The following is a 9,654-nucleotide window of genomic DNA, read 5'->3' as shown; positions in this document are numbered from 1 at the left end:
TCAAATTTCGTTTTCACAGACACAAATCGACATTACTTGATTCAGTCCTTGATATGTCATTGAATAAAGAGGACATTAATTGTAGCAGCATCAGCTTCTTTTTTTGTGTACCAAAGTACTGTTATGAGAAACGAAAGTGTAGGTTCTGGGCACCAAAGCCATCCCCAAATGTTCAATAAAAAATGGAGGTTCATGTAAAGTTTGAAGCATGATGAAGTTTGTTGGGTGCTAAACCCCAATATTACCTTTAGTTCAATGAGTTGGTGGCAGTCCAGACTGCTTTATCATACAATTATCCAACATTTATCAAAGGCATTTTTCCAACGAAGGTTGCTTATTTGCTTGCAATCTGATTGTGATAGGTGTATAGTAAGGTTACCAACATGAGTTCGGCACTACATTGAGGTGTGGGAGGAACATTGTGGATAGTCTGAATACAGCCGAAGATCAGTTACCAAAGCCACAGTAAACCAGAAATATTAAATTGGAAACTGGATATTTATAAGAAAAAAAAATTGAACAGATGGCGGTGAGTAACTCATTAAAGTAGCAATATCTTCTAAAGTTTTATTCTGGGTTAAAAATTGTCTTATTTATAATCAAATCTTATTTAAAATATTGTTAAATAACAGTAAATATGCAAGTAATGTGATAGGCATTACTAAAATCATAGCGAGCGAAGTGTAATGTTTGTTATGGGGAGTTTATCATTGAAGACTATTTTCTTTCATGAGGCCATTTTCTTTGACGGATATTTAAGTACGAACTCATCTAAAATATAAACGTTTCAATGTTTTTAGATATTAATGCCATTCAAAGCAGTCAGCATTATAATGGATCTATTTTCATTTTAAACTAACACCACAAATTATTGCATAGCTGTTATGTAAAAAAAACACCATACGAATCTCATAATTTTAATACATAATTTATTCACCCAGAGCTAATTGAGTTGCATGAACTACCCTCTGAAGGAATGGCCCTTGTTAGTATCGTAGTCTTCGTAGATCCATTTCTATATGATATGAAATAACGTTGAACATATGTCAGATGTTTGGATCTATGTATATATCTAAACAAAACTTTAATACACATTAGACATCGCAAGATTCGCAAGGGGATAGTACTGTCAGGGCACCTCACGTGGTAGTCTGTACTGTAAACTTTACTATAAAATGTTTGTCCCCTACCTGTACTCACATTTTAGCCTTTTATTTTGCCTCGGTTCCTTCTTCCATCTTGCTGTTCAACCTCTCTTAGTAATTACTTCCTAGTGAAACTGTGTTGTTTTTCTTTAGTTTCACCTTTAAATCTTTTCACTTCATCTAATTTTGTTTTCAGGATCTCTTTATCATGCTGTTATAACTTTTAATTCCCCCAGTGTTTGGTTTCATCAATTAAATGTCATAATTCATTTAAATATACATCAGTGACCTAAAGAGAACCCTGGTATTCTTTCCAACTTTATATAAATACAATAGTAGTAGTAAACTATCTAAAAATAAAATAGTCTAGGTTGAAATACACCTAAAATTCTTGCCCAATGGCAGTTAAAACTTGACCGTAGGCGGAGCCACTTGTCTTTCAAAGGCACCGGGAAAGTAATGTAATTTTTTTTTTTTTTTTTTTTTTTTGCTTGTTTTCCAGTGTTTAGTTTAACAGGCAACCCACTCTCGAATAGCTGCTCATTTGCCTGATAGCCTTGGTGGTGAGATGTTCTGCAGTTTTGCCTTACAAGTGAGTATTCTAGTGTGCCAAATGGGTATCAAGTTTTCTCTTCCTAATTCTTAAGTCAGTGAAATATGGAAACTGTAAATGTAATATGAACCTCGTGTTCGGATTTCAAATGAAAACGAAACTACTAGTGTTTAAATATTCAAACGTATGAGTCTTTCATTAGATTATGTACTTGTGAAATCTTTTGAATTATATATTACCATCACGTTTGAACACTCAACATGGTCGGTATCTTGTTTAAGGCTTCAGCTTTATAGGTGGATATTTCTCAGTTTCAGCGACGATTGTCCATGTTGCAAAACTGACCCCCTCAATTCAGTTTCAGAATGATTCCATGAAACACTTGTTAAAGAGTTTTGTTAAAGAGTTTTAGCTATTTTCTGTTTGAGGACAAAGTCAACCACGCTGTCATATGCTGTGCATGGGGTCAGTGGATATTTTATTTCTCGTTTTAAAAGCTTACTGTTTTATGGTGTGGGAACTTGTAGATACTGATTTTGTACAGGAGTTTGAATATCTGTACGGCACTTGATCATCAAAATTGTCACGCGTAAAGCTATAGGAAACCGTTGAACTACTAAGTGGGTGTGACGAGTTATGAATTTCTCTCGAGTGTCCGTGTGTATACAACGAATCGCAAGCAGTATAAATTCCAACGGTTGTCACGGCCTGCCATATTTCCCATTCATCATCCAGTGTTCGCTTTGGTTATTCTACAGCATAGTTTCTCACGGAGCTAACACTTAATTTTTTTCTGAACGAAATAGAAAAGGGTGCATAATGCAGTTCGGGTGAGATAATTTGAGAAATTTACTGAGACAGTTTGGGAAATTTACAATCTTTAGTTCGTTTTTAACGTTCAACAAGGGGCTGGTACTACTACACACGGCGCCTCACGGAGCTTTTCTGTAGAATTACCGTAGTTTAAGGTTAAAGGTTTATTAGATTTTGACCAGGGCCGTTTTACACAGGTCTGTAATAGTGACGTAATTCAAGCTTGTATATTTTCAACTGAGTGAACAGTTTTTGTCCTAAAAGAAGTTTACAGACGTATTTGTCAAGACGGAAATTTTATCTTGTGAAATCGTCTTTTGAGTAGGCTTTTTAAAGAACAGTTATTTTGCTTCCCAGTGTTTTAATTCAGGTATGCGGAATTTCCTTTTTATAATTAAAATTTTAAGGAAACACCCTGAGGTTTATGTCAACATAACTAGTGTTCTTTTTTTCATGTGATTATTCCTGGGAAGACTTCTCTTCCACTTTCCTCCCAGAATATGCGTTGTTCTTTGATTTATGGAAGCGTTGCCTTATATCCGAACTGTAATTAAATTACGGTTGGCATTTCTACAGAAAAGCTTCTAAGGACGCCTTGTTTAGTACCAGACTGTAAATTTCTCAAGTTAAACACACATTTCTCAAATTGTCTCACCTGTACCGCACTATGGACACCATCCTCTGTGTCGTTCAATAAAAAAATAGTATAATTTATAGTTTGTTGATAATCTAGAAGGTTACAAAGTTCACAAGAATTAGTATCCCTTTAGTAAATGTTTGACATCAGTTTTTAAAAATTCCTTTGGAATGCCAATCGCAGCAAATTTTGTAGTAATAACCGAATGATTTTTGTGTACCGTGCTTAACAATCGTGTTTCTTGCTGCAGGTATTTTCAAACCACTACTGCCAGTTGTTCGTATGTCTTGGATTTAGGATCTGAACTCGAATTAAGTTTTTGCCACGACGAAACAAGAATTAGGAAACTCTTGTATAACCGCCGAGGACCGACGAGATCTCTTCCTAAACTAAGCACAGATCAAGGTAAAGGAAGATGGACTGGCAAGGGTACGAATCTAAAGTTATTTGTGTTCTAGATGTGGTTACCTATAGCTGAGTTTCAATTCCCGTAGCTCCAAAATTAATCAAAGAAAAATATGAAGAGCAAAAATGACAAGGATCCATGTGTCTCCTTTTTTTTATTGATATGAACCAAATGAATTTTTGGAAAGATGAGAGATTCACAGATGGCATATGACTTTGCAGATGTTCTCGGAATATGTTCCGGGACGAGATGTGTTCGACTAATTGACATGGGACATGGGTAATTATCAGCGCAACTCCCACGTCTTTTCATTTCTAAGTTAAGATTCAGTAAATTATGTTGGGCAAAAAATCATGCAAGTTAGACTCTAGTTTTAATTGTAATTCAACACTTGAATAGTGATATTCTAGCGAATGTAAAAACGATATCTATGGGTTGGTTCACTATTTTTTTTATATATTTAAAGTGGAGAGGGATTTTAAAGGTACTGACAAACTTTAGAAATCACGAGATGGTGTCTTCAAAAGTGCTAACAGCCCGGCGGCTCAAAAACAAAGTTAATAGATCTCGTAAAACTGTGCCTTATTATTATTTTGATATATAAGGAATATGCATATCCAGAATGATCCGAATTATCAGTTTGCTAAAACTGAAATCCTTCAACAAGTGGTTAACTTTAAAGTGTAACATTTTTAGTCTAGCCTACTTACATGAACGGGACTGAAAAACATTTTGTGAGGCCAAATTGTCTGACGAGATTTTTCAGTCAGGTGGTGTTTTTCAAAAATGTTCAGGGATTCACTGCATTACATTCATTAGGTTATCTAAAAGAGCAGGCAAAATAATCCTAGAATTTCGTAATGCTTAGTAGGAGGGGTTAACTATCGTTAATTGAAACCAGAGTCAAGGCATCTTGAAATGCTTTTTTTATTACAGGATCAAAATGAAAAATCTCGATTATCGACCTTTCAGTGATAAATGATGACGGTGATACCCTTCGGCTATGACTATAAAGACGTTCGAATATGATAATCGTTCGTTTCAGATTGCTCTTGATACGCTTTTCACGGTATGGTAAACTAAATGTTTTGACAGCAGACTCAGCATTGAAAACAGTTCATGTATCTCATTTCTTGTTAACTTTAACGAGATGTTTTGGAAGAGAATTCACACGATACAGTTTAGCTTGAGGCAGTGTGATGTAGTTAAAAACCAATATATAGTATCCACTTTTACGCGTCACTCAGAGCTGCTAAAAAAAAAAATAGTACTAAACATGGAGGAAGCTCCTCGGGACTAAGTGTTTAGACTTAGGTGCTAGACTGACCTTGTCTTAAATGGGCTTTTAATAATCTGACATCCTTCTTATTCTGTTTTTACATTCAAAAGTTTTGATAAGGTTGCAATGTACAGTAATCATTCCATAGACGCTACGCAACTAGGAAGATTTCAAAGATAGTAGGCTATAAGGAGTAAGAGATCCTCTAGTTAAGTTTAAAGTAAATGGTCAACAGACTGTATTTTAATATTGACTAAAACTAATTTAAAATTTAAAGTGTAAACCACGTAGTGTATGTATTTTCACTCCAATCTGTTTTACGATACGGATTTTTTCCACAGATTTTTTTGAGTGAAAATGCCAAGTGAATACCAAGAATTGTCGTCGTGAGCGTCAAGAAGCCTTGAATTCATATTCCTGTAAAAGAAGGAGCGAGGATTTTGGAAGTCACCGCTACCAAAACAGTTACTAATCAACCTAAGGTTATTTTGTTACAATCTATTTTGTGAACGTGACATGTTTTTACTTTAGGAATAATAAATCGATACATTAAACTGTTTAAACACGTTGTTCAAATTAAACCAGCTGCTGGCTTGAGCGGTTATAAAACAGCGTCAGTTCTAGTCGCCCGAGGTCTTGCCATTTCCAACTCTTGAAATGATAAAGTTCCATGACATTCATCTTTTTCATAATCTTAAACTTATCGTATATAACGACTTAGTTACTGGAGCATTTACAAGAGATGACCTCTAAAACCTATAATATTTTTGGCACATTTGCCCAGTTTTCCAAACCAATACATGCTTTTATTTCGTATATTATCGTATGTTTAATTTTTTCAGCCATTCGGTTCTTCCCATTTGTTATGTAGTCTCTCCTCTCGATCATATTTCCACATCGCCCCCAGCGTCTTGAGCCTTTTTTATTGTTTTTTTTTACACCATCCCCCTCAAAGCTTTCACTTTCTTAATTGGTGGTCACTCTGCCATTTTTATTCTAGTCCGTTTTGCTTTTCACCCTTAACTTCACTTGTTCCACATGTCATTCCCTCTTTGGTTAGGCTATCTTTCCATCAAGTTCAATGCCATTTATTTCGATCTCTCGTTCATCCCTTTAATTTCTACTTTACCCAAGTGATTAAGTCCTTTCACAGTTCTTTTCAACATTGTTCTCTTAACATAATTTTTCTCTCCATTCTGCCCCGGGTTTTTGGTTCACGGTTTCTAGTTCATTTTTATGTACTGGTGCCTTTGTTATCCCTCCAAATTATCATCCAGTATTTTTATGTTCATTCAGCATTTTTATGCATTCTTAACTCCCGTTTGTCGGAACTTCGATGAATTTGTCGCAGTCTTAAACTCTTTCGATAGTAGTTGTTGCACTTTGAATGCGATTTAGTCTGTTGAATTTCGCTTTTATTTTTCTCACCATGTACGATACTAACAACTTAAAAGTCGAAAGTATAGCGAGCTGTGTGTGTGTGTGTGGGGCATTAAACAAGCCCATTTACGCCAACAATTTAAATGTCATGTAACAAGCTTTTTTTTATCATGAACTAAATATTTCTGTCGAATCTGGCTTGGTTTACTGATTTTTTTTACTACTAAAATTGCTAGCTTTTATTTTGTGTCGTCGTTACTTGTTATTATACCATCTTGTAGCTTTCAAGATCTAAAGTATTCTTTAGATCTTGGTAGCTTTAGCTGATCGGAGGAGAAGCGGTGCTTTCAACGTGGTAGTTGGCTGTAGCTTTAGCCCGCCAAACCATTCATTCCCGTTGCTAATGATAAACTGAGTGCGTTTTAATCCACTTATGTCTTGGTTCTCTCTTTTTAAATACGGCTTTATCTTGTCTTGATTTGGAACTGTACACTAGCTTTGGCTCGGTTTTTATTGTTAGCGCCTTCCATTTTTTGGTAGACCCTTTAATATTACGATGTGTTCCATTTTATAACTTGGGTCTGTTACACAGATTTGCGTCTAGTATTTTCAGCCGGCAGTAGTTTTGTCAGTCTGGTCTTGGTTAACTAATTCGTCCTGTGGGTTTGTTATTTTTCTCACTGTACCTTTTAGTCGCGACAGTCTTCCTTCCTTGACAACGTCTGTCAGCATTTTTTTCCCCAATCTTTAGAACTTTACTTTGCTATGCAGTCGAGTCCCGTCTCCTAATTCGCTCGTCACATTTGTCGTTATTGAATGTGCCGAATTTAGGCCTAATGAACCAGCACCTCTCATCTTTTTGTCAAGCCATTTAGGCTTATTTCTTTTGTTCATGATTCTCAGGCATTCCTTCTCGTGCCTTTAGGTTTTTCTACGACATTTTCTCTAAACCTTAAAGTGAACGTTTTTTCTAAAGCTTACCACATTCGTTGAGCTTAACGTTAAAATTAGTTTGCTCTAATATTGCAAATTTAAGGTTTCAGACCTATTAGTTATATTTACTGTCGTTTCAGTTACTACTAGTTCTCCACTCGTTTAATTTTCCTATGGATTTTTAAAACCTTTAGTCAGTGTAGTGCTCTTTCATTCTCGAACTAAGAAATCTGGGACAAAGTATCATCTAACTGTAATGTGCAAGTGAAAATTCAGACTTGTTCCATCCTTACTGACTAGTGCAATTATTTATGTTCCATCCTTACTGACCAGTGCAGTTATGTAACATTGCTAATGAGGTTATAAAGCATTCATACATAGGAATTTTGGTAAGTAAGCAAACCATTGATTTATTGAGCCATTTTGCCCGCCTTTTTGGTTCTTAAGTTTTAAAACAAGCAGTGATTTACATGGTTAGATGTAGAATTTCTTCAATTAAATCTTTAATTTTGGTTCCAAGTGTTATTGACTTGTAAGTTGTCATAAAGTCTTGGCTTCATTGCCCAATTAAGGTATTTGACCTTCCAGTTGAACAGTACTAGAATCTTGCAATTAAAGAATTTCAGATAACGTATTTTAGCGAATGTACTCTTCCAAAATGGCAATGGCCCAATGAACATTATACTTATTATATACTGTATATGGCAAAGTGAGATATCACCGACTGTTACGATTGAAAAATCCTAAGTCATTTTTGCATAGTTTTTCCAAAAGGCAAAATTCGTGTGTTTCAAAGTCAATGTAGTACAGTATAACAGTAACAATGTATAATTCTAAAACTTTCATTTCAGGAGCATGGGTGGTGTCAGCCGTCAAATTGTGAAGGGAAAGCAATGAACTTGAGCCACCAAGAAAAGATGTCTGCCTTGGTATATAATGGACACCACAACAGACAGGTACTTGACTTGGGCTTTAGTGTTTACAGTTTATCCTGGTTGAAGAGGCATTTAGGGCTTTAGTGTTTATAGTTTGTCCTGGTTGAAGAGGCATTTAAAATCCAGTGGAGAAGCTCTAAGGACTAAATGTATACAAAATGACTGCAGACTGGAGATAAATTGCTAATGAAAAATAAATTTCTTAATGGTTTTATTGTATCTAATGGTTTTATTGTATCTAAAGTACATAAATTCTATTAATTACAGAGGCAGCAACTTGTATTGTGAAGCCTACATGACAATGTACCGAGAGCGCAGAAACTGGAAATGACAGCAGCATGGTCAGTGCATACAGCAAGGCCTACACACACCCTTCAGCCTTCTAGTTCTAACATCACCCATACTGGAGGAAGCACTTTACTACCAGCAGCTTCAGCAATACACATGCTTGAAAGAGTGCTGTGAGGTAGACACCACTCAACCTTCAATCTTCATGTCACCAGAAAAGGAGGATCCACCCTTCAACCAGCAAATCTGCATGCTTGGGTGTGTGTTAAGGGTAAGCACCGGCCTTCTAGTTGTCAGCAAATGGAAATCGAGGAATCACACTTCAACCTGCAGCTTCAGGAACTGTGTACCCAACAACACACACTTTCAAGTAGACACCATACAGCCACCATTGTTCTAGATGAAGTCAGCGAGCAAAAATGGAGGTGCCACATTTTAACCAGCAGCTACAGTTAATATACTGTACATACTTCATAGTGTGTTGTGGGGAATTCACCCGGAAGCCACCAATCTCCTCTACTTGGCATCACCAACAAGCCATGCTTCAGAAATGCAGTGTGTGTTGCACGAGTTCAAACCATTCAGCCTCTAGCTTTCTAGTTGATATCACCCCATAGAAACAGAGGAGCCACATTTTAACTAGCAGCTGCGGGAAACATCAATTCTTCAGTGTCTCTGCCGTGGGGAACACATCTTTCAGCTATCAGCTCTCACTTCAAGTATAAATGGAGGAACTACAATTCAACCAACAGCTTCAGATTTACAGCACGTTGTGGGGTATATACACCATTCATCCACCAATCTTCTTTAGTAGAGGTCACCAAGAAGGAAACTGAGTAGCCTTGCTTCGGGAACATGGTGGTGTTCTAGGTACACACCCTACATCCTCCAGCCTTCTAATTGATGACACCACACTGAAATTGTTAAACCACACCTCAATCAGCAGCTTCAAAGTATGTTGTAAGGTACACACACCATACTACCAACAGCTGGCTAGTCAACACCACCAAACAGCCACCTTTAAACAGCAGCTTGAGAAAACGTATGAATGCGTGTTCTCTGAAGTCACCTGATATGCAGCTCATCACAGCCTGAAAATGGAAACAGTATGATTATTCTTGCAGATGACATAACTTCAGTTTTGCTATGACTAACAAGAACCTAATTAAAAGTATGATTATTCTTGCAGATGACATAACTTCAGTTTTGCTATGACTAACAAGAACCTAATTAAAAGTTCAAGCCCAGTTTCGGGTTTTATTAAATTCCATTTTCAAGAAGTGTA

The 9,654-nt window shown here is 36.4% G+C and overlaps 1 long non-coding RNA gene across 3 annotated transcripts; it reads left to right on the top strand.

Annotated features, from left to right (window-relative positions):
* Positions 1-1,609: 1,609 nt before the first annotated feature.
* LOC136851392 (uncharacterized) lies at positions 1,610-9,131 on the top strand. Of its 3 annotated transcripts, XR_010856885.1 has the most exons (6): positions 1,610-1,737; positions 3,399-3,577; positions 3,776-3,833; positions 5,175-5,315; positions 7,998-8,102; positions 8,349-9,131. It is a non-coding gene; the product is annotated as an uncharacterized lncRNA (long non-coding RNA). The 3 variants fall into 3 exon arrangements; XR_010856880.1 differs by lacking the exon at positions 3,776-3,833 and having other exon boundaries at positions 3,399-3,553; XR_010856872.1 differs by lacking the exon at positions 3,776-3,833.
* The last annotated feature ends 523 nt before the right edge of the window (positions 9,132-9,654 follow it).

Source organism: Macrobrachium rosenbergii, chromosome 1 (assembly GCF_040412425.1).
Source record: "Macrobrachium rosenbergii isolate ZJJX-2024 chromosome 1, ASM4041242v1, whole genome shotgun sequence".
Taxonomy (NCBI): domain Eukaryota; kingdom Metazoa; phylum Arthropoda; class Malacostraca; order Decapoda; family Palaemonidae; genus Macrobrachium; species Macrobrachium rosenbergii.
The sequence above is the reverse complement of the archived record's forward strand: the minus strand, read 5'-3'. Positions and strand labels throughout refer to the sequence as shown.